At 34.9% G+C, this 22,241-nt stretch overlaps 31 non-coding genes across 31 annotated transcripts; all 31 read right to left on the reverse strand.

Annotated features, from left to right (window-relative positions):
* Positions 1-634: 634 nt before the first annotated feature.
* Positions 635-718, reverse strand: Trnal-cag (transfer RNA leucine (anticodon CAG)). Its single transcript has one exon. It is a non-coding gene; the product is annotated as a tRNA-Leu (tRNA).
* A 6,008-nt stretch (positions 719-6,726) lies between these two features.
* Trnal-cag (transfer RNA leucine (anticodon CAG)) lies at positions 6,727-6,810 on the reverse strand. Its single transcript has one exon. It is a non-coding gene; the product is annotated as a tRNA-Leu (tRNA).
* Positions 6,811-7,134: 324 nt separating this feature from the next.
* Positions 7,135-7,218, reverse strand: Trnal-cag (transfer RNA leucine (anticodon CAG)). Its single transcript has one exon. It is a non-coding gene; the product is annotated as a tRNA-Leu (tRNA).
* Positions 7,219-7,542: 324 nt separating this feature from the next.
* Trnal-cag (transfer RNA leucine (anticodon CAG)) lies at positions 7,543-7,626 on the reverse strand. Its single transcript has one exon. It is a non-coding gene; the product is annotated as a tRNA-Leu (tRNA).
* Positions 7,627-7,950: 324 nt separating this feature from the next.
* Positions 7,951-8,034, reverse strand: Trnal-cag (transfer RNA leucine (anticodon CAG)). Its single transcript has one exon. It is a non-coding gene; the product is annotated as a tRNA-Leu (tRNA).
* A 323-nt stretch (positions 8,035-8,357) lies between these two features.
* On the reverse strand, positions 8,358-8,441 carry Trnal-cag (transfer RNA leucine (anticodon CAG)). Its single transcript has one exon. It is a non-coding gene; the product is annotated as a tRNA-Leu (tRNA).
* Positions 8,442-8,765: 324 nt separating this feature from the next.
* On the reverse strand, positions 8,766-8,849 carry Trnal-cag (transfer RNA leucine (anticodon CAG)). The gene has a single exon. It is a non-coding gene; the product is annotated as a tRNA-Leu (tRNA).
* Positions 8,850-9,174: 325 nt separating this feature from the next.
* On the reverse strand, positions 9,175-9,258 carry Trnal-cag (transfer RNA leucine (anticodon CAG)). Its single transcript has one exon. It is a non-coding gene; the product is annotated as a tRNA-Leu (tRNA).
* A 325-nt stretch (positions 9,259-9,583) lies between these two features.
* On the reverse strand, positions 9,584-9,667 carry Trnal-cag (transfer RNA leucine (anticodon CAG)). The gene has a single exon. It is a non-coding gene; the product is annotated as a tRNA-Leu (tRNA).
* Positions 9,668-9,992: 325 nt separating this feature from the next.
* On the reverse strand, positions 9,993-10,076 carry Trnal-cag (transfer RNA leucine (anticodon CAG)). Its single transcript has one exon. It is a non-coding gene; the product is annotated as a tRNA-Leu (tRNA).
* Positions 10,077-10,402: 326 nt separating this feature from the next.
* Positions 10,403-10,486, reverse strand: Trnal-cag (transfer RNA leucine (anticodon CAG)). The gene has a single exon. It is a non-coding gene; the product is annotated as a tRNA-Leu (tRNA).
* A 326-nt stretch (positions 10,487-10,812) lies between these two features.
* Trnal-cag (transfer RNA leucine (anticodon CAG)) lies at positions 10,813-10,896 on the reverse strand. The gene has a single exon. It is a non-coding gene; the product is annotated as a tRNA-Leu (tRNA).
* A 325-nt stretch (positions 10,897-11,221) lies between these two features.
* Trnal-cag (transfer RNA leucine (anticodon CAG)) lies at positions 11,222-11,305 on the reverse strand. Its single transcript has one exon. It is a non-coding gene; the product is annotated as a tRNA-Leu (tRNA).
* A 326-nt stretch (positions 11,306-11,631) lies between these two features.
* Trnal-cag (transfer RNA leucine (anticodon CAG)) lies at positions 11,632-11,715 on the reverse strand. Its single transcript has one exon. It is a non-coding gene; the product is annotated as a tRNA-Leu (tRNA).
* A 326-nt stretch (positions 11,716-12,041) lies between these two features.
* Positions 12,042-12,125, reverse strand: Trnal-cag (transfer RNA leucine (anticodon CAG)). The gene has a single exon. It is a non-coding gene; the product is annotated as a tRNA-Leu (tRNA).
* A 324-nt stretch (positions 12,126-12,449) lies between these two features.
* Trnal-cag (transfer RNA leucine (anticodon CAG)) lies at positions 12,450-12,533 on the reverse strand. Its single transcript has one exon. It is a non-coding gene; the product is annotated as a tRNA-Leu (tRNA).
* Positions 12,534-12,858: 325 nt separating this feature from the next.
* On the reverse strand, positions 12,859-12,942 carry Trnal-cag (transfer RNA leucine (anticodon CAG)). The gene has a single exon. It is a non-coding gene; the product is annotated as a tRNA-Leu (tRNA).
* A 324-nt stretch (positions 12,943-13,266) lies between these two features.
* Positions 13,267-13,350, reverse strand: Trnal-cag (transfer RNA leucine (anticodon CAG)). Its single transcript has one exon. It is a non-coding gene; the product is annotated as a tRNA-Leu (tRNA).
* A 326-nt stretch (positions 13,351-13,676) lies between these two features.
* On the reverse strand, positions 13,677-13,760 carry Trnal-cag (transfer RNA leucine (anticodon CAG)). The gene has a single exon. It is a non-coding gene; the product is annotated as a tRNA-Leu (tRNA).
* Positions 13,761-14,088: 328 nt separating this feature from the next.
* Trnal-cag (transfer RNA leucine (anticodon CAG)) lies at positions 14,089-14,172 on the reverse strand. Its single transcript has one exon. It is a non-coding gene; the product is annotated as a tRNA-Leu (tRNA).
* A 325-nt stretch (positions 14,173-14,497) lies between these two features.
* Positions 14,498-14,581, reverse strand: Trnal-cag (transfer RNA leucine (anticodon CAG)). The gene has a single exon. It is a non-coding gene; the product is annotated as a tRNA-Leu (tRNA).
* A 329-nt stretch (positions 14,582-14,910) lies between these two features.
* Positions 14,911-14,994, reverse strand: Trnal-cag (transfer RNA leucine (anticodon CAG)). Its single transcript has one exon. It is a non-coding gene; the product is annotated as a tRNA-Leu (tRNA).
* A 325-nt stretch (positions 14,995-15,319) lies between these two features.
* Trnal-cag (transfer RNA leucine (anticodon CAG)) lies at positions 15,320-15,403 on the reverse strand. Its single transcript has one exon. It is a non-coding gene; the product is annotated as a tRNA-Leu (tRNA).
* Positions 15,404-15,729: 326 nt separating this feature from the next.
* On the reverse strand, positions 15,730-15,813 carry Trnal-cag (transfer RNA leucine (anticodon CAG)). Its single transcript has one exon. It is a non-coding gene; the product is annotated as a tRNA-Leu (tRNA).
* Positions 15,814-16,139: 326 nt separating this feature from the next.
* On the reverse strand, positions 16,140-16,223 carry Trnal-cag (transfer RNA leucine (anticodon CAG)). Its single transcript has one exon. It is a non-coding gene; the product is annotated as a tRNA-Leu (tRNA).
* A 326-nt stretch (positions 16,224-16,549) lies between these two features.
* On the reverse strand, positions 16,550-16,633 carry Trnal-cag (transfer RNA leucine (anticodon CAG)). Its single transcript has one exon. It is a non-coding gene; the product is annotated as a tRNA-Leu (tRNA).
* Positions 16,634-16,959: 326 nt separating this feature from the next.
* Trnal-cag (transfer RNA leucine (anticodon CAG)) lies at positions 16,960-17,043 on the reverse strand. The gene has a single exon. It is a non-coding gene; the product is annotated as a tRNA-Leu (tRNA).
* Positions 17,044-17,367: 324 nt separating this feature from the next.
* Positions 17,368-17,451, reverse strand: Trnal-cag (transfer RNA leucine (anticodon CAG)). The gene has a single exon. It is a non-coding gene; the product is annotated as a tRNA-Leu (tRNA).
* A 324-nt stretch (positions 17,452-17,775) lies between these two features.
* Positions 17,776-17,859, reverse strand: Trnal-cag (transfer RNA leucine (anticodon CAG)). The gene has a single exon. It is a non-coding gene; the product is annotated as a tRNA-Leu (tRNA).
* Positions 17,860-18,184: 325 nt separating this feature from the next.
* Trnal-cag (transfer RNA leucine (anticodon CAG)) lies at positions 18,185-18,268 on the reverse strand. The gene has a single exon. It is a non-coding gene; the product is annotated as a tRNA-Leu (tRNA).
* A 324-nt stretch (positions 18,269-18,592) lies between these two features.
* Positions 18,593-18,676, reverse strand: Trnal-cag (transfer RNA leucine (anticodon CAG)). The gene has a single exon. It is a non-coding gene; the product is annotated as a tRNA-Leu (tRNA).
* Between the last annotated feature and the right edge of the window lie 3,565 nt (positions 18,677-22,241).

Genomic DNA, 22,241 nt, shown 5'->3' on the forward strand with positions numbered 1-22,241 from the left:
TCCATCAATTGATCACATTGAATAATTTCAGTAGCTTGACTTTCGTTTGTTGCTATATTTTCATTATCTTTGGTAACTTTCTGTATGAAATTTGACATTCTAATGTTATTCCTGCGTTCCATAGATTGAGATTTACGTTTATTGTTTTTATCCTCACTTTGTCCAAACATTATAGAAATCCTCGCTTTATTTTCATCGCCATGTATTGTAAATGTGATGTTATTAAACAAACTACATGCATTGTCTATCGATTTTACCAAATAAGCAGGTAATTTATCCATATCTACTGTAATTGGACTGGTTCAGGTCAAAATCTAGGTCGACAGCACATATCTTTAAAAAAGTGTCTTTGTGAAACAGGACAAGCGAATTATTAAACAACGAAACAACACTTACTTTAAACTAGTAAGTTCCTCTGCCTCTACATGAAAAAGTATACTGGTAATCCAAGTTTTCAACATATATTTGGAAAAGTTTTCGTTGACAAAAATAACGTCCTTGCCACTCAAAGGTGCGTTCGACTTCCCAGCTTTGGCGCATTTACAAATTTGCGCTATTGTGTACAAGCTATTTTGCAATGGTTAAACTGTCCAATGTCTATAACATGTATAGGTGCCATTAAAAATATACCATTTGTCAGAAGTGGGATTCGAACCCACGCCTGGAGAACCAGACTGCGACCTGAACGCAGCGCCTTAGACCACTCGGCCATCCTGACAAGACATCGTAAGTGTCACTAATTTGTCACTTTGTATCTCAGCATCCCCCCCAAAAAAATCTTTAAAGTCAAGCATAGGCAAGTGTTGGATCAGATGAAGCTTTTATAGATAGAATTGTAGTAATGGCTTTGATAAAAACACTTCTTGTTTCTCAATTAAGAGAAAATCCTCGTTCAGAAACGAGTTTTGATTAAGGAGTTTTGTTTCCTTAAAAACAGCTTTGGCGCATTTACAAATTTGCGCTATTGTGTACAAGCTATTTTGCAATGGTTAAACTGTCCAATGTCTATAACATGTATAGGTGCCATTAAAAATATACCATTTGTCAGAAGTGGGATTCGAACCCACGCCTGGAGAACCAGACTGCGACCTGAACGCAGCGCCTTATTTTTTTTTTCTTTTTTTTATGTTTATTCATCATACTTCATATATATACATACAATTTTCATATACACATATTTATATACATTATTATCACAGTTTTAAATATCCATTTATTTTGACATATACTTTATCTATTTACTTTCCTAATATTCATTCATCATTACTGTTATATACTTTATATATTTCTTTTAAAATATCCATTGATATTTAAAGTTATATACTTGATATATTCACTTTCAAAAAAAAAAAAAAAAAATATCCATTCATTTTTACAGTTATATACTTTATATCCAATGTCATGTATTTACTTTTAAAATATGTCTTTTTTTTATCTTTTTCTTTTTATCTTTTTTTTTTTTTTTTTTTTAATTTTCTTCAATTTGAACCAACAAAATACTATCTCTTATCAAATAAAAGTTAATGATTCGTATTCAATTCTGTAAACAGTGATTTTAGTCAAAACGGTTATGCAAGATGAAAAAATAAAATAAAACAATATATGCGGATGGAGTTCCAATTCCTTCACATATTCAAATTTTTAAATCAGCCGCATAAGTTATTAACCAAAGACTCATCTTTTGAAATTGAACAAAAACTAGTATTTCGGTATGCTAAAAAATAAAATTATTTACAACAATATTCATTTCACCAAAGTAAACAGTTCATTGTCAAATGCAAATCTGGCCATCAACTCAACTTTTTCGTCCGTATCGTCTGGACGAAATTCATAGTCTCTCACATCACCAAAGTCTTGTTCTACATTTTTCTTAAATGTATGGTAATCATCATCAATTGAACACACTTCTATTGTATTGTCAAGTTCCCTATCATACCGTATAATTTTACCGGTTCCTTTCAATTTTGCTATTAGTTTATCTGGTAATAATCTACTTTTCTTGATCACAACTTTAGAAATAACGTCATCAATTCCAACTAATATATCCTCATCATCAGATTCATCCAAACATTTATCATCTTTTTGTATTGACAATTTTTTTTCATTTCTACTTTGTTTTACATTTTCCAATAAATTTTGATCTACATTGTCTATTGATCCTTTCCTTTTTGTAGTTTTCTTAGGTTTCTTAGGTAAATTCTTATGTAAATGTTTATCTGAAAACATTGTGCCGTTTTCCGGTAATTCATGCGCAATATTGTCCATTACGGTTGCAGTTTCGGCGCTCCGTACATTTTCATTTTCGAGTTCCATCAATTGATCACATTGAATAATTTCAGTGGCTTGACTTTCGTTTGTTGCTATATTTTCATTATCTTTGGTAACTTTCTGTATGAAATTTGACATTCTAATGTTATTCCTGCGTTCCATAGATTGAGATTTACGTTTATTGTTTTTATCCTCACTTTGTCCAAACATTATAGAAATCCTCGCTTTATTTTCATCGCCATGTATTGTAAATGTGATGTTATTAAACAAACTACATGCATTGTCTATCGATTTTACCAAATAAGCAGGTAATTTATCCATATCTACTGTAATTGGACTGGTTCAGGTCAAAATCTAGGTCGACAGCACATATCTTTAAAAAAGTGTCTTTGTGAAACAGGACAAGCGAATTATTAAACAACGAAACAACACTTACTTTAAACTAGTAAGTTCCTCTGCCTCTACATGAAAAAGTATACTGGTAATCCAAGTTTTCAACATATATTTGGAAAAGTTTTCGTTGACAAAAATAACGTCCTTGCCACTCAAAGGTGCGTTCGACTTCCCAGCTTTGGCGCATTTACAAATTTGCGCTATTGTGTACAAGCTATTTTGCAATGGTTAAACTGTCCAATGTCTATAACATGTATAGGTGCCATTAAAAATATACCATTTGTCAGAAGTGGGATTCGAACCCACGCCTGGAGAACCAGACTGCGACCTGAACGCAGCGCCTTATTTTTTTTTCTTTTTTTTATGTTTATTCATCATACTTCATATATATACATACAATTTTCATATACACATATTTATATACATTATTATCACAGTTTTAAATATCCATTTATTTTGACATATACTTTATCTATTTACTTTCCTAATATTCATTCATCATTACTGTTATATACTTTATATATTTCTTTTAAAATATCCATTGATATTTAAAGTTATATACTTGATATATTCACTTTCAAAAAAAAAAAAAAAAAATATCCATTCATTTTTACAGTTATATACTTTATATCCAATGTCATGTATTTACTTTTAAAATATGTCTTTTTTTTATCTTTTTCTTTTTATCTTTTTTTTTTTTTTAATTTTCTTCAATTTGAACCAACAAAATACTATCTCTTATCAAATAAAAGTTAATGATTCGTATTCAATTCTGTAAACAGTGATTTTAGTCAAAACGGTTATGCAAGATGAAAAAATAAAATAAAACAATATATGCGGATGGAGTTCCAATTCCTTCACATATTCAAATTTTTAAATCAGCCGCATAAGTTATTAACCAAAGACTCATCTTTTGAAATTGAACAAAAACTAGTATTTCGGTATGCTAAAAAATAAAATTATTTACAACAATATTCATTTCACCAAAGTAAACAGTTCATTGTCAAATGCAAATCTGGCCATCAACTCAACTTTTTCGTCCGTATCGTCTGGACGAAATTCATAGTCTCTCACATCACCAAAGTCTTGTTCTACATTTTTCTTAAATGTATGGTAATCATCATCAATTGAACACACTTCTATTGTATTGTCAAGTTCCCTATCATACCGTATAATTTTACCGGTTCCTTTCAATTTTGCTATTAGTTTATCTGGTAATAATCTACTTTTCTTGATCACAACTTTAGAAATAACGTCATCAATTCCAACTAATATATCCTCATCATCAGATTCATCCAAACATTTATCATCTTTTTGTATTGACAATTTTTTTTCATTTCTACTTTGTTTTACATTTTCCAATAAATTTTGATCTACATTGTCTATTGATCCTTTCCTTTTTGTAGTTTTCTTAGGTTTCTTAGGTAAATTCTTATGTAAATGTTTATCTGAAAACATTGTGCCGTTTTCCGGTAATTCATGCGCAATATTGTCCATTACGGTTGCAGTTTCGGCGCTCCGTACATTTTCATTTTCGAGTTCCATCAATTGATCACATTGAATAATTTCAGTAGCTTGACTTTCGTTTGTTGCTATATTTTCATTATCTTTGGTAACTTTCTGTATGAAATTTGACATTCTAATGTTATTCCTGCGTTCCATAGATTGAGATTTACGTTTATTGTTTTTATCCTCACTTTGTCCAAACATTATAGAAATCCTCGCTTTATTTTCATCGCCATGTATTGTAAATGTGATGTTATTAAACAAACTACATGCATTGTCTATCGATTTTACCAAATAAGCAGGTAATTTATCCATATCTACTGTAATTGGACTGGTTCAGGTCAAAATCTAGGTCGACAGCACATATCTTTAAAAAAGTGTCTTTGTGAAACAGGACAAGCGAATTATTAAACAACGAAACAACACTTACTTTAAACTAGTAAGTTCCTCTGCCTCTACATGAAAAAGTATACTGGTAATCCAAGTTTTCAACATATATTTGGAAAAGTTTTCGTTGACAAAAATAACGTCCTTGCCACTCAAAGGTGCGTTCGACTTCCCAGCTTTGGCGCATTTACAAATTTGCGCTATTGTGTACAAGCTATTTTGCAATGGTTAAACTGTCCAATGTCTATAACATGTATAGGTGCCATTAAAAATATACCATTTGTCAGAAGTGGGATTCGAACCCACGCCTGGAGAACCAGACTGCGACCTGAACGCAGCGCCTTATTTTTTTTTTCTTTTTTTTATGTTTATTCATCATACTTCATATATATACATACAATTTTCATATACACATATTTATATACATTATTATCACAGTTTTAAATATCCATTTATTTTGACATATACTTTATCTATTTACTTTCCTAATATTCATTCATCATTACTGTTATATACTTTATATATTTCTTTTAAAATATCCATTGATATTTAAAGTTATATACTTGATATATTCACTTTCAAAAAAAAAAAAAAAAATATCCATTCATTTTTACAGTTATATACTTTATATCCAATGTCATGTATTTACTTTTAAAATATGTCTTTTTTTTATCTTTTTCTTTTTATCTTTTTTTTTTTTAATTTTCTTCAATTTGAACCAACAAAATACTATCTCTTATCAAATAAAAGTTAATGATTCGTATTCAATTCTGTAAACAGTGATTTTAGTCAAAACGGTTATGCAAGATGAAAAAATAAAATAAAACAATATATGCGGATGGAGTTCCAATTCCTTCACATATTCAAATTTTTAAATCAGCCGCATAAGTTATTAACCAAAGACTCATCTTTTGAAATTGAACAAAAACTAGTATTTCGGTATGCTAAAAAATAAAATTATTTACAACAATATTCATTTCACCAAAGTAAACAGTTCATTGTCAAATGCAAATCTGGCCATCAACTCAACTTTTTCGTCCGTATCGTCTGGACGAAATTCATAGTCTCTCACATCACCAAAGTCTTGTTCTACATTTTTCTTAAATGTATGGTAATCATCATCAATTGAACACACTTCTATTGTATTGTCAAGTTCCCTATCATACCGTATAATTTTACCGGTTCCTTTCAATTTTGCTATTAGTTTATCTGGTAATAATCTACTTTTCTTGATCACAACTTTAGAAATAACGTCATCAATTCCAACTAATATATCCTCATCATCAGATTCATCCAAACATTTATCATCTTTTTGTATTGACAATTTTTTTTCATTTCTACTTTGTTTTACATTTTCCAATAAATTTTGATCTACATTGTCTATTGATCCTTTCCTTTTTGTAGTTTTCTTAGGTTTCTTAGGTAAATTCTTATGTAAATGTTTATCTGAAAACATTGTGCCGTTTTCCGGTAATTCATGCGCAATATTGTCCATTACGGTTGCAGTTTCGGCGCTCCGTACATTTTCATTTTCGAGTTCCATCAATTGATCACATTGAATAATTTCAGTAGCTTGACTTTCGTTTGTTGCTATATTTTCATTATCTTTGGTAACTTTCTGTATGAAATTTGACATTCTAATGTTATTCCTGCGTTCCATAGATTGAGATTTACGTTTATTGTTTTTATCCTCACTTTGTCCAAACATTATAGAAATCCTCGCTTTATTTTCATCGCCATGTATTGTAAATGTGATGTTATTAAACAAACTACATGCATTGTCTATCGATTTTACCAAATAAGCAGGTAATTTATCCATATCTACTGTAATTGGACTGGTTCAGGTCAAAATCTAGGTCGACAGCACATATCTTTAAAAAAGTGTCTTTGTGAAACAGGACAAGCGAATTATTAAACAACGAAACAACACTTACTTTAAACTAGTAAGTTCCTCTGCCTCTACATGAAAAAGTATACTGGTAATCCAAGTTTTCAACATATATTTGGAAAAGTTTTCGTTGACAAAAATAACGTCCTTGCCACTCAAAGGTGCGTTCGACTTCCCAGCTTTGGCGCATTTACAAATTTGCGCTATTGTGTACAAGCTATTTTGCAATGGTTAAACTGTCCAATGTCTATAACATGTATAGGTGCCATTAAAAATATACCATTTGTCAGAAGTGGGATTCGAACCCACGCCTGGAGAACCAGACTGCGACCTGAACGCAGCGCCTTAGACCACTCGGCCATCCTGACAAGACATCGTAAGTGTCACTAATTTGTCACTTTATATCTCAGCATCCCCCCAAAAAAAATCTTTAAAGTCAAGCATAGGCAAGTGTTGGATCAGATGAAGCTTTTATAGATAGAATTGTAGTAATGGCTTTGATAAAAACACTTCTTGTTTCTCAATTAAGAGAAAATCCTCGTTAAGAAACGAGTTTTGATTAAGGAGTTTTGTTTCCTTAAAAACAGCTTTGGCGCATTTACAAATTTGCGCTATTGTGTACAAGCTATTTTGCAATGGTTAAACTGTCCAATGTCTATAACATGTATAGGTGCCATTAAAAATATACCATTTGTCAGAAGTGGGATTCGAACCCACGCCTGGAGAACCAGACTGCGACCTGAACGCAGCGCCTTAGACCACTCGGCCATCCTGACAAGACATCGTAAGTGTCACTAATTTGTCACTTTATATCTCAGCATCCCCCCCAAAAAAATCTTTAAAGTCAAGCATAGGCAAGTGTTGGATCAGATGAAGCTTTTATAGATAGAATTGTAGTAATGGCTTTGATAAAAACACTTCTTGTTTCTCGATTAAGAGAAAATCCTCGTTCAGAAACGAGTTTTGATTAAGGAGTTTTGTTTCCTTAAAAACAGCTTTGGCGCATTTACAAATTTGCGCTATTGTGTACAAGCTATTTTGCAATGGTTAAACTGTCCAATGTCTATAACATGTATAGGTGCCATTAAAAATATACCATTTGTCAGAAGTGGGATTCGAACCCACGCCTGGAGAACCAGACTGCGACCTGAACGCAGCGCCTTAGACCACTCGGCCATCCTGACAAGACATCGTAAGTGTCACTAATTTGTCACTTTATATCTCAGCATCCCCCCCAAAAAAATCTTTAAAGTCAAGCATAGGCAAGTGTTGGATCAGATGAAGCTTTTATAGATAGAATTGTAGTAATGGCTTTGATAAAAACACTTCTTGTTTCTCGATTAAGAGAAAATCCTCGTTCAGAAACGAGTTTTGATTAAGGAGTTTTGTTTCCTTAAAAACAGCTTTGGCGCATTTACAAATTTGCGCTATTGTGTACAAGCTATTTTGCAATGGTTAAACTGTCCAATGTCTATAACATGTATAGGTGCCATTAAAAATATACCATTTGTCAGAAGTGGGATTCGAACCCACGCCTGGAGAACCAGACTGCGACCTGAACGCAGCGCCTTAGACCACTCGGCCATCCTGACAAGACATCGTAAGTGTCACTAATTTGTCACTTTATATCTCAGCATCCCCCCCAAAAAATCTTTAAAGTCAAGCATAGGCAAGTGTTGGATCAGATGAAGCTTTTATAGATAGAATTGTAGTAATGGCTTTGATAAAAACACTTCTTGTTTCTCGATTAAGAGAAAATCCTCGTTCAGAAACGAGTTTTGATTAAGGAGTTTTGTTTCCTTAAAAACAGCTTTGGCGCATTTACAAATTTGCGCTATTGTGTACAAGCTATTTTGCAATGGTTAAACTGTCCAATGTCTATAACATGTATAGGTGCCATTAAAAATATACCATTTGTCAGAAGTGGGATTCGAACCCACGCCTGGAGAACCAGAATGCGACCTGAACGCAGCGCCTTAGACCACTCGGCCATCCTGACAAGACATCGTAAGTGTCACTAATTTGTCACTTTATATCTCAGCATCCCCCCCAAAAAAATCTTTAAAGTCAAGCATAGGCAAGTGTTGGATCAGATGAAGCTTTTATAGATAGAATTGTAGTAATGGCTTTGATAAAAACACTTCTTGTTTCTCAATTAAGAGAAAATCCTCGTTCAGAAACGAGTTTTGATTAAGGAGTTTTGTTTCCTTAAAAACAGCTTTGGCGCATTTACAAATTTGCGCTATTGTGTACAAGCTATTTTGCAATGGTTAAACTGTCCAATGTCTATAACATGTATAGGTGCCATTAAAAATATACCATTTGTCAGAAGTGGGATTCGAACCCACGCCTGGAGAACCAGACTGCGACCTGAACGCAGCGCCTTAGACCACTCGGCCATCCTGACAAGACATCGTAAGTGTCACTAATTTGTCACTTTATATCTCAGCATCCCCCCCAAAAAAAATCTTTAAAGTCAAGCATAGGCAAGTGTTGGATCAGATGAAGCTTTTATAGATAGAATTGTAGTAATGGCTTTGATAAAAACACTTCTTGTTTCTCGATTAAGAGAAAATCCTCGTTCAGAAACGAGTTTTGATTAAGGAGTTTTGTTTCCTTAAAAACAGCTTTGGCGCATTTACAAATTTGCGCTATTGTGTACAAGCTATTTTGCAATGGTTAAACTGTCCAATGTCTATAACATGTATAGGTGCCATTAAAAATATACCATTTGTCAGAAGTGGGATTCGAACCCACGCCTGGAGAACCAGACTGCGACCTGAACGCAGCGCCTTAGACCACTCGGCCATCCTGACAAGACATCGTAAGTGTCACTAATTTGTCACTTTATATCTCAGCATCCCCCCCAAAAAAAATCTTTAAAGTCAAGCATAGGCAAGTGTTGGATCAGATGAAGCTTTTATAGATAGAATTGTAGTAATGGCTTTGATAAAAACACTTCTTGTTTCTCGATTAAGAGAAAATCCTCGTTCAGAAACGAGTTTTGATTAAGGAGTTTTGTTTCCTTAAAAACAGCTTTGGCGCATTTACAAATTTGCGCTATTGTGTACAAGCTATTTTGCAATGGTTAAACTGTCCAATGTCTATAACATGTATAGGTGCCATTAAAAATATACCATTTGTCAGAAGTGGGATTCGAACCCACGCCTGGAGAACCAGACTGCGACCTGAACGCAGCGCCTTAGACCACTCGGCCATCCTGACAAGACATCGTAAGTGTCACTAATTTGTCACTTTATATCTCAGCATCCCCCCCAAAAAAAATCTTTAAAGTCAAGCATAGGCAAGTGTTGGATCAGATGAAGCTTTTATAGATAGAATTGTAGTAATGGCTTTGATAAAAACACTTCTTGTTTCTCGATTAAGAGAAAATCCTCGTTCAGAAACGAGTTTTGATTAAGGAGTTTTGTTTCCTTAAAAACAGCTTTGGCGCATTTACAAATTTGCGCTATTGTGTACAAGCTATTTTGCAATGGTTAAACTGTCCAATGTCTATAACATGTATAGGTGCCATTAAAAATATACCATTTGTCAGAAGTGGGATTCGAACCCACGCCTGGAGAACCAGACTGCGACCTGAACGCAGCGCCTTAGACCACTCGGCCATCCTGACAAGACATCGTAAGTGTCACTAATTTGTCACTTTATATCTCAGCATCCCCCCCCCAAAAAAATCTTTAAAGTCAAGCATAGGCAAGTGTTGGATCAGATGAAGCTTTTATAGATAGAATTGTAGTAATGGCTTTGATAAAAACACTTCTTGTTTCTCGATTAAGAGAAAATCCTCGTTCAGAAACGAGTTTTGATTAAGGAGTTTTGTTTCCTTAAAAACAGCTTTGGCGCATTTACAAATTTGCGCTATTGTGTACAAGCTATTTTGCAATGGTTAAACTGTCCAATGTCTATAACATGTATAGGTGCCATTAAAAATATACCATTTGTCAGAAGTGGGATTCGAACCCACGCCTGGAGAACCAGACTGCGACCTGAACGCAGCGCCTTAGACCACTCGGCCATCCTGACAAGACATCGTAAGTGTCACTAATTTGTCACTTTATATCTCAGCATCCCCCCCCAAAAAAAATCTTTAAAGTCAAGCATAGGCAAGTGTTGGATCAGATGAAGCTTTTATAGATAGAATTGTAGTAATGGCTTTGATAAAAACACTTCTTGTTTCTCGATTAAGAGAAAATCCTCGTTCAGAAACGAGTTTTGATTAAGGAGTTTTGTTTCCTTAAAAACAGCTTTGGCGCATTTACAAATTTGCGCTATTGTGTACAAGCTATTTTGCAATGGTTAAACTGTCCAATGTCTATAACATGTATAGGTGCCATTAAAAATATACCATTTGTCAGAAGTGGGATTCGAACCCACGCCTGGAGAACCAGACTGCGACCTGAACGCAGCGCCTTAGACCACTCGGCCATCCTGACAAGACATCGTAAGTGTCACTAATTTGTCACTTTATATCTCAGCATCCCCCCCCAAAAAAATCTTTAAAGTCAAGCATAGGCAAGTGTTGGATCAGATGAAGCTTTTATAGATAGAATTGTAGTAATGGCTTTGATAAAAACACTTCTTGTTTCTCGATTAAGAGAAAATCCTCGTTCAGAAACGAGTTTTGATTAAGGAGTTTTGTTTCCTTAAAAACAGCTTTGGCGCATTTACAAATTTGCGCTATTGTGTACAAGCTATTTTGCAATGGTTAAACTGTCCAATGTCTATAACATGTATAGGTGCCATTAAAAATATACCATTTGTCAGAAGTGGGATTCGAACCCACGCCTGGAGAACCAGACTGCGACCTGAACGCAGCGCCTTAGACCACTCGGCCATCCTGACAAGACATCGTAAGTGTCACTAATTTGTCACTTTATATCTCAGCATCCCCCCCCCAAAAAAATCTTTAAAGTCAAGCATAGGCAAGTGTTGGATCAGATGAAGCTTTTATAGATAGAATTGTAGTAATGGCTTTGATAAAAACACTTCTTGTTTCTCGATTAAGAGAAAATCCTCGTTCAGAAACGAGTTTTGATTAAGGAGTTTTGTTTCCTTAAAAACAGCTTTGGCGCATTTACAAATTTGCGCTATTGTGTACAAGCTATTTTGCAATGGTTAAACTGTCCAATGTCTATAACATGTATAGGTGCCATTAAAAATATACCATTTGTCAGAAGTGGGATTCGAACCCACGCCTGGAGAACCAGACTGCGACCTGAACGCAGCGCCTTAGACCACTCGGCCATCCTGACAAGACATCGTAAGTGTCACTAATTTGTCACTTTATATCTCAGCATCCCCCCCCAAAAAAAATCTTTAAAGTCAAGCATAGGCAAGTGTTGGATCAGATGAAGCTTTTATAGATAGAATTGTAGTAATGGCTTTGATAAAAACACTTCTTGTTTCTCGATTAAGAGAAAATCCTCGTTCAGAAACGAGTTTTGATTAAGGAGTTTTGTTTCCTTAAAAACAGCTTTGGCGCATTTACAAATTTGCGCTATTGTGTACAAGCTATTTTGCAATGGTTAAACTGTCCAATGTCTATAACATGTATAGGTGCCATTAAAAATATACCATTTGTCAGAAGTGGGATTCGAACCCACGCCTGGAGAACCAGACTGCGACCTGAACGCAGCGCCTTAGACCACTCGGCCATCCTGACAAGACATCGTAAGTGTCACTAATTTGTCACTTTATATCTCAGCATCCCCCCCAAAAAAATCTTTAAAGTCAAGCATAGGCAAGTGTTGGATCAGATGAAGCTTTTATAGATAGAATTGTAGTAATGGCTTTGATAAAAACACTTCTTGTTTCTCGATTAAGAGAAAATCCTCGTTCAGAAACGAGTTTTGATTAAGGAGTTTTGTTTCCTTAAAAACAGCTTTGGCGCATTTACAAATTTGCGCTATTGTGTACAAGCTATTTTGCAATGGTTAAACTGTCCAATGTCTATAACATGTATAGGTGCCATTAAAAATATACCATTTGTCAGAAGTGGGATTCGAACCCACGCCTGGAGAACCAGACTGCGACCTGAACGCAGCGCCTTAGACCACTCGGCCATCCTGACAAGACATCGTAAGTGTCACTAATTTGTCACTTTATATCTCAGCATCCCCCCCAAAAAAAATCTTTAAAGTCAAGCATAGGCAAGTGTTGGATCAGATGAAGCTTTTATAGATAGAATTGTAGTAATGGCTTTGATAAAAACACTTCTTGTTTCTCGATTAAGAGAAAATCCTCGTTCAGAAACGAGTTTTGATTAAGGAGTTTTGTTTCCTTAAAAACAGCTTTGGCGCATTTACAAATTTGCGCTATTGTGTACAAGCTATTTTGCAATGGTTAAACTGTCCAATGTCTATAACATGTATAGGTGCCATTAAAAATATACCATTTGTCAGAAGTGGGATTCGAACCCACGCCTGGAGAACCAGACTGCGACCTGAACGCAGCGCCTTAGACCACTCGGCCATCCTGACAAGACATCGTAAGTGTCACTAATTTGTCACTTTATATCTCAGCATCCCCCCCAAAAAAATCTTTAAAGTCAAGCATAGGCAAGTGTTGGATCAGATGAAGCTTTTATAGATAGAATTGTAGTAATGGCTTTGATAAAAACACTTCTTGTTTCTCGATTAAGAGAAAATCCTCGTTCAGAAACGAGTTTTGATTAAGGAGTTTTGTTTCCTTAAAAACAGCTTTGGCGCATTTACAAATTTGCGCTATTGTGTACAAGCTATTTTGCAATGGTTAAACTGTCCAATGTCTATAACATGTATAGGTGCCATTAAAAATATACCATTTGTCAGAAGTGGGATTCGAACCCACGCCTGGAGAACCAGACTGCGACCTGAACGCAGCGCCTTAGACCACTCGGCCATCCTGACAAGACATCGTAAGTGTCACTAATTTGTCACTTTATATCTCAGCATCCCCCCCCAAAAAAAATCTTTAAAGTCAAGCATAGGCAAGTGTTGGATCAGATGAAGCTTTTATAGATAGAATTGTAGTAATGGCTTTGATAAAAACACTTCTTGTTTCTCGATTAAGAGAAAATCCTCGTTCAGAAACGAGTTTTGATTAAGGAGTTTTGTTTCCTTAAAAACAGCTTTGGCGCATTTACAAATTTGCGCTATTGTGTACAAGCTATTTTGCAATGGTTAAACTGTCCAATGTCTATAACATGTATAGGTGCCATTAAAAATATACCATTTGTCAGAAGTGGGATTCGAACCCACGCCTGGAGAACCAGACTGCGACCTGAACGCAGCGCCTTAGACCACTCGGCCATCCTGACAAGACATCGTAAGTGTCACTAATTTGTCACTTTATATCTCAGCATCCCCCCCCCCAAAAAAAATCTTTAAAGTCAAGCATAGGCAAGTGTTGGATCGGATGAAGCTTTTATAGATAGAATTGTAGTAATGGCTTTGATAAAAACACTTCTTGTTTCTCGATTAAGAGAAAATCCTCGTTCAGAAACGAGTTTTGATTAAGGAGTTTTGTTTCCTTAAAAACAGCTTTGGCGCATTTACAAATTTGCGCTATTGTGTACAAGCTATTTTGCAATGGTTAAACTGTCCAATGTCTATAACATGTATAGGTGCCATTAAAAATATACCATTTGTCAGAAGTGGGATTCGAACCCACGCCTGGAGAACCAGACTGCGACCTGAACGCAGCGCCTTAGACCACTCGGCCATCCTGACAAGACATCGTAAGTGTCACTAATTTGTCACTTTATATCTCAGCATCCCCCCCCAAAAAAATCTTTAAAGTCAAGCATAGGCAAGTGTTGGATCAGATGAAGCTTTTATAGATAGAATTGTAGTAATGGCTTTGATAAAAACACTTCTTGTTTCTCGATTAAGAGAAAATCCTCGTTCAGAAACGAGTTTTGATTAAGGAGTTTTGTTTCCTTAAAAACAGCTTTGGCGCATTTACAAATTTGCGCTATTGTGTACAAGCTATTTTGCAATGGTTAAACTGTCCAATGTCTATAACATGTATAGGTGCCATTAAAAATATACCATTTGTCAGAAGTGGGATTCGAACCCACGCCTGGAGAACCAGACTGCGACCTGAACGCAGCGCCTTAGACCACTCGGCCATCCTGACAAGACATCGTAAGTGTCACTAATTTGTCACTTTATATCTCAGCATCCCCCCCCCCCAAAAAAAATCTTTAAAGTCAAGCATAGGCAAGTGTTGGATCAGATGAAGCTTTTATAGATAGAATTGTAGTAATGGCTTTGATAAAAACACTTCTTGTTTCTCGATTAAGAGAAAATCCTCGTTCAGAAACGAGTTTTGATTAAGGAGTTTTGTTTCCTTAAAAACAGCTTTGGCGCATTTACAAATTTGCGCTATTGTGTACAAGCTATTTTGCAATGGTTAAACTGTCCAATGTCTATAACATGTATAGGTGCCATTAAAAATATACCATTTGTCAGAAGTGGGATTCGAACCCACGCCTGGAGAACCAGACTGCGACCTGAACGCAGCGCCTTAGACCACTCGGCCATCCTGACAAGACATCGTAAGTGTCACTAATTTGTCACTTTATATCTCAGCATCCCCCCCAAAAAAAATCTTTAAAGTCAAGCATAGGCAAGTGTTGGATCAGATGAAGCTTTTATAGATAGAATTGTAGTAATGGCTTTGATAAAAACACTTCTTGTTTCTCGATTAAGAGAAAATCCTCGTTCAGAAACGAGTTTTGATTAAGGAGTTTTGTTTCCTTAAAAACAGCTTTGGCGCATTTACAAATTTGCGCTATTGTGTACAAGCTATTTTGCAATGGTTAAACTGTCCAATGTCTATAACATGTATAGGTGCCATTAAAAATATACCATTTGTCAGAAGTGGGATTCGAACCCACGCCTGGAGAACCAGACTGCGACCTGAACGCAGCGCCTTAGACCACTCGGCCATCCTGACAAGACATCGTAAGTGTCACTAATTTGTCACTTTATATCTCAGCATCCCCCCCCCAAAAAAATCTTTAAAGTCAAGCATAGGCAAGTGTTGGATCAGATGAAGCTTTTATAGATAGAATTGTAGTAATGGCTTTGATAAAAACACTTCTTGTTTCTCGATTAAGAGAAAATCCTCGTTCAGAAACGAGTTTTGATTAAGGAGTTTTGTTTCCTTAAAAACAGCTTTGGCGCATTTACAAATTTGCGCTATTGTGTACAAGCTATTTTGCAATGGTTAAACTGTCCAATGTCTATAACATGTATAGGTGCCATTAAAAATATACCATTTGTCAGAAGTGGGATTCGAACCCACGCCTGGAGAACCAGACTGCGACCTGAACGCAGCGCCTTAGACCACTCGGCCATCCTGACAAGACATCGTAAGTGTCACTAATTTGTCACTTTATATCTCAGCATCCCCCCCCAAAAAAAATCTTTAAAGTCAAGCATAGGCAAGTGTTGGATCAGATGAAGCTTTTATAGATAGAATTGTAGTAATGGCTTTGATAAAAACACTTCTTGTTTCTCGATTAAGAGAAAATCCTCGTTCAGAAACGAGTTTTGATTAAGGAGTTTTGTTTCCTTAAAAACAGCTTTGGCGCATTTACAAATTTGCGCTATTGTGTACAAGCTATTTTGCAATGGTTAAACTGTCCAATGTCTATAACATGTATAGGTGCCATTAAAAATATACCATTTGTCAGAAGTGGGATTCGAACCCACGCCTGGAGAACCAGACTGCGACCTGAACGCAGCGCCTTAGACCACTCGGCCATCCTGACAAGACATCGTAAGTGTTACTAATTTGTCACTTTATATCTCAGCATCCCCCCCCAAAAAAAATCTTTAAAGTCAAGCATAGGCAAGTGTTGGATCAGATGAAGCTTTTATAGATAGAATTGTAGTAATGGCTTTGATAAAAACACTTCTTGTTTCTCGATTAAGAGAAAATCCTCGTTCAGAAACGAGTTTTGATTAAGGAGTTTTGTTTCCTTAAAAACAGCTTTGGCGCATTTACAAATTTGCGCTATTGTGTACAAGCTATTTTGCAATGGTTAAACTGTCCAATGTCTATAACATGTATAGGTGCCATTAAAAATATACCATTTGTCAGAAGTGGGATTCGAACCCACGCCTGGAGAACCAGACTGCGACCTGAACGCAGCGCCTTAGACCACTCGGCCATCCTGACAAGACATCGTAAGTGTCACTAATTTGTCACTTTATATCTCAGCATCCCCCCCCAAAAAAAATCTTTAAAGTCAAGCATAGGCAAGTGTTGGATCAGATGAAGCTTTTATAGATAGAATTGTAGTAATGGCTTTGATAAAAACACTTCTTGTTTCTCGATTAAGAGAAAATCCTCGTTCAGAAACGAGTTTTGATTAAGGAGTTTTGTTTCCTTAAAAACAGCTTTGGCGCATTTACAAATTTGCGCTATTGTGTACAAGCTATTTTGCAATGGTTAAACTGTCCAATGTCTATAACATGTATAGGTGCCATTAAAAATATACCATTTGTCAGAAGTGGGATTCGAACCCACGCCTGGAGAACCAGACTGCGACCTGAACGCAGCGCCTTAGACCACTCGGCCATCCTGACAAGACATCGTATGTGTCACTAATTTGTCACTTTATATCTCAGCATCCCCCCAAAAAAAATCTTTAAAGTCAAGCATAGGCAAGTGTTGGATCAGATGAAGCTTTTATAGATAGAATTGTAGTAATGGCTTTGATAAAAACACTTCTTGTTTCTCGATTAAGAGAAAATCCTCGTTCAGAAACGAGTTTTGATTAAGGAGTTTTGTTTCCTTAAAAACAGCTTTGGCGCATTTACAAATTTGCGCTATTGTGTACAAGCTATTTTGCAATGGTTAAACTGTCCAATGTCTATAACATGTATAGGTGCCATTAAAAATATACCATTTGTCAGAAGTGGGATTCGAACCCACGCCTGGAGAACCAGACTGCGACCTGAACGCAGCGCCTTAGACCACTCGGCCATCCTGACAAGACATCGTAAGTGTCACTAATTTGTCACTTTATATCTCAGCATCCCCCCCAAAAAAATCTTTAAAGTCAAGCATAGGCAAGTGTTGGATCAGATGAAGCTTTTATAGATAGAATTGTAGTAATGGCTTTGATAAAAACACTTCTTGTTTCTCGATTAAGAGAAAATCCTCGTTCAGAAACGAGTTTTGATTAAGGAGTTTTGTTTCCTTAAAAACAGCTTTGGCGCATTTACAAATTTGCGCTATTGTGTACAAGCTATTTTGCAATGGTTAAACTGTCCAATGTCTATAACATGTATAGGTGCCATTAAAAATATACCATTTGTCAGAAGTGGGATTCGAACCCACGCCTGGAGAACCAGACTGCGACCTGAACGCAGCGCCTTAGACCACTCGGCCATCCTGACAAGACATCGTAAGTGTCACTAATTTGTCACTTTATATCTCAGCATCCCCCCCCAAAAAAATCTTTAAAGTCAAGCATAGGCAAGTGTTGGATCAGATGAAGCTTTTATAGATAGAATTGTAGTAATGGCTTTGATAAAAACACTTCTTGTTTCTCGATTAAGAGAAAATCCTCGTTCAGAAACGAGTTTTGATTAAGGAGTTTTGTTTCCTTAAAAACAGCTTTGGCGCATTTACAAATTTGCGCTATTGTGTACAAGCTATTTTGCAATGGTTAAACTGTCCAATGTCTATAACATGTATAGGTGCCATTAAAAATATACCATTTGTCAGAAGTGGGATTCGAACCCACGCCTGGAGAACCAGACTGCGACCTGAACGCAGCGCCTTAGACCACTCGGCCATCCTGACAAGACATCGTAAGTGTCACTAATTTGTCACTTTATATCTCAGCATCCCCCCCAAAAAAATCTTTAAAGTCAAGCATAGGCAAGTGTTGGATCAGATGAAGCTTTTATAGATAGAATTGTAGTAATGGCTTTGATAAAAACACTTCTTGTTTCTCGATTAAGAGAAAATCCTCGTTCAGAAACGAGTTTTGATTAAGGAGTTTTGTTTCCTTAAAAACAGCTTTGGCGCATTTACAAATTTGCGCTATTGTGTACAAGCTATTTTGCAATGGTTAAACTGTCCAATGTCTATAACATGTATAGGTGCCATTAAAAATATACCATTTGTCAGAAGTGGGATTCGAACCCACGCCTGGAGAACCAGACTGCGACCTGAACGCAGCGCCTTAGACCACTCGGCCATCCTGACAAGACATCGTAAGTGTCACTAATTTGTCACTTTATATCTCAGCATCCCCCCCAAAAAAAATCTTTAAAGTCAAGCATAGGCAAGTGTTGGATCAGATGAAGCTTTTATAGATAGAATTGTAGTAATGGCTTTGATAAAAACACTTCTTGTTTCTCGATTAAGAGAAAATCCTCGTTCAGAAACGAGTTTTGATTAAGGAGTTTTGTTTCCTTAAAAACAGCTTTGGCGCATTTACAAATTTGCGCTATTGTGTACAAGCTATTTTGCAATGGTTAAACTGTCCAATGTCTATAACATGTATAGGTGCCATTAAAAATATACCATTTGTCAGAAGTGGGATTCGAACCCACGCCTGGAGAACCAGACTGCGACCTGAACGCAGCGCCTTATTTTTTTATCATTAATAAAATTTTTATTACATATTTACATACTGTCACCATTGAGACATCCCTCGTTGGTGAGAATTTTGTTATATACAGAGTTGTTAGTAGTTATCCTCCTACATTAGTAAAAAAATAAAATACATCTAGATGTACATGTTTTAAAAGTTAAAAGAATTATATACAGCATATATGTTTTTTTTTTTTTTTTATAGCGATTCATTTTTCAAAAAAGTCTATATGAATAGACGGTGGACAAATTCTATATTGAAAGCGAGACAACTCCAAAGTATTTTCAAAAGTCAAACACACCTAAGTGCGATCGATAATTTTACGTTGGAATGTGATCTATTGTTCTAACAACCAATCAAATAGAAGTAACTGTCTAGACAAACAAAACTATGTTGTCGTTTTGAATATCTAATAAAGTGTTTTTGTGTAAAAAATATTTGTAGAATAATTGTCTTTGTTGTGTCATTTTATAATACGTGTATGCGTATTCAATGTATTTTCTTATTGTGTATTTGAAAAAACGTAATGCATCTATTTCTTTGTCATGAAAAACTTTTAAATTCCGTGTTTTGAATATGCAAACTCGGGCTACACTAAGGAAAAAGTTTAGAAAATAAGTATTAATATCTTGTGAACGTTTTAAAAAACCAAGTAAAAATAACTGTTCATAATCAATGGAATTAACCATGTCAGGTGGGTAATTAATAAATATGTTGTGTAATGTGTCTTTCATGTAATCATGAAGTGGTTGAATCTTTTGACAATGTACAAACAGGTGACCAAGATTCTCTATACCTTGGCCGCATGCTTTGCATGTGCCTGTATCTGCCTGACCTATTCTGACCAACTTTTCAAGTGTAAAAATAGCTCGATGGACAATCCTATAATTTAAACAATGACAATCAGGAGGTAAACAACTCTGATTGACAACCAAATAAAGACTTTTGAAATTGAGAGGCGGATACTGCTCCTCCCAATGCTTTTCAGCAGAGGGCGTTTCAAAAAAATTTGACAGAAGAAGGCTGTAAAATAATTTCGTCACAGCACTTCTAAAATGAATTTCTCTGTCATTATCTAAACAAATTTTAACAATCGGAGCATTTTCAACATTCAGAGGATTTTCGGATTTTAATAGTTCTTTCCACTCTTCAGGAATACATCGTATGATTTTTTCGAAAGCTGTTTTTATTTGTTCTGTTTTTTCATCAGGAAATTTTTGTTTTATTATTTCATCTATTGAATTTGATGTGAAGAAACCCGGCATAAATTCATAGCAAATGTCTTTTATCCGTATCAAGCCTGTTTGAATGAATTTTTCAAACAGAAGCATTTTACCGTTGCATGTTATATTTGGATTACAAAACAGCGGATTATTATATACATGTTGCACTTGAAAATCGATTTTGAAATCGGCTTTTATTTTATAATATGCGTTTATCATTTCTTGATAATAAAGTGGTAAGTGTTTAATCTGTTTTGAATTTAAATGCGTATACACAATATCTTGTTTTAAATCCATATTATCGATTTTAGTAATAAAGTAATCAAACGCACCTTTCCAGATTGATTGACATTCAGGATCCAAATATTTTTTAAGAAATTTTAGTCTAAAGGCTTGCATTTTTAGAAAAATATCAGGAATATTTAATCCACCTTCAAGTTTTGTACCTACTACACTTTGATATTTTACTAAATGTGATTTATTTTGCCAAAGAAACTTTATAACAATTAGACGGATTTCATTTTTAACTTTTTCTGGCAATGGACATACAGTTACAGTATAATATAACCTCGACATTATAAGGGAAGTTAAAACTGTAGCTCGACCTGGTAAAGTTAAATCTCTTTTATTCCAAAAGAATAAAATTGTTTTTATCTTTTTTATTTTATCTTTCCAGTTTAGAATTTCACATAACTCTTTATCTTTTCCAACATATATGCCTAAAACTTTTGTTACATTTTCACATTTTTGTATATTTAGTTTATGTAACTCTGAATCAGTAATATTGCCAGAACCTAAGCACATAATTTCAGATTTTTGTCTGTTAATTTTAGCTCCAGAAGCTTCACTGTACAAATTTAGAACTTTGAAAGTTTCATTTACAGATTCTTTATTTGAAGTAAAAATATTTGTGTCATCTGCGTGTTGAAATATTTTAGCATTTACATTTGACTTTGGGATATTTACACTCTGGATATTTTTATTTTTAATTATAGCTTGACCTAATGGTTCTGCCACCAATACATAGAGGAGAGCAGAAACTGGACACCCTTGTTTTATTGAATTATTAAGTTTAACATACTTTGTAAGGAAACCATTACATTTTACACTGCTGTTTACATTATTATAGAATATTTTAATCCACTGCATAAATTTAGGGCCAAAACCAAATTTTTCTAAAACTAGAAACAGATAGTCATGGTCAACCTTATCAAAAGCTTTTTCCTGATCAACTTTTATAAGATAGGCTTCTAAATCATCATTTTCAATTATTTCAATTAAATCTCTTATACTTGATGTAGTGTCTGCAATGTCACGGCCTAATATGCAACATGTTTGAAAACTAGACACTAGTTTCGGCAGAACAAATTTTAATCTATTAGACATTATTCTAGCAATTATTTTGTAGTCTACACAAAGCAAAGATATCGGTCTAAAATTTTTTAAAGAATTTTTATCCCCTTTGTTTTTATAAACTAAGTTTATTATACCATGCCGCATGGATCTTGTTAATATATGTTCTTCTTCTATAACTTTAAAAATTTTAAGAAAAATCTCACCAAACAAATGAAAAAATTTACAAAAGAACTCAACTGTTAGTCCATCAGGACCTGGTGATTTATTTTTTGACATGCCAAATAATGACGATTTAATTTCATGAAGAGTTAAATCGGTTTCTAAATTTTCACTGTCTTCATCAGAAACTTTTTCAGAAATAAATTCCAAAATTTCTTTTGCTTTATCTTTATCTATCACTGTACTAGAGTATAACTCTTTATAAAACTTATGTACTTCTTCTAAAATTTCATCTGTAGTTTTTAAAATTTTGCCCTCTGTCGTTTTTAATTCTTTTACAGCGTTACTATTTTGTTTATATTTTTCAAGTTGCAAAAAATATTTAGAACTTTTATCACCGTCTATAGCCCATTGAGCCTTTGAGCGCAATATTGCA

The sequence above is a fragment of the Mytilus edulis genome, chromosome 7, assembly GCF_963676685.1.
Source record: "Mytilus edulis chromosome 7, xbMytEdul2.2, whole genome shotgun sequence".
Taxonomy (NCBI): domain Eukaryota; kingdom Metazoa; phylum Mollusca; class Bivalvia; order Mytilida; family Mytilidae; genus Mytilus; species Mytilus edulis.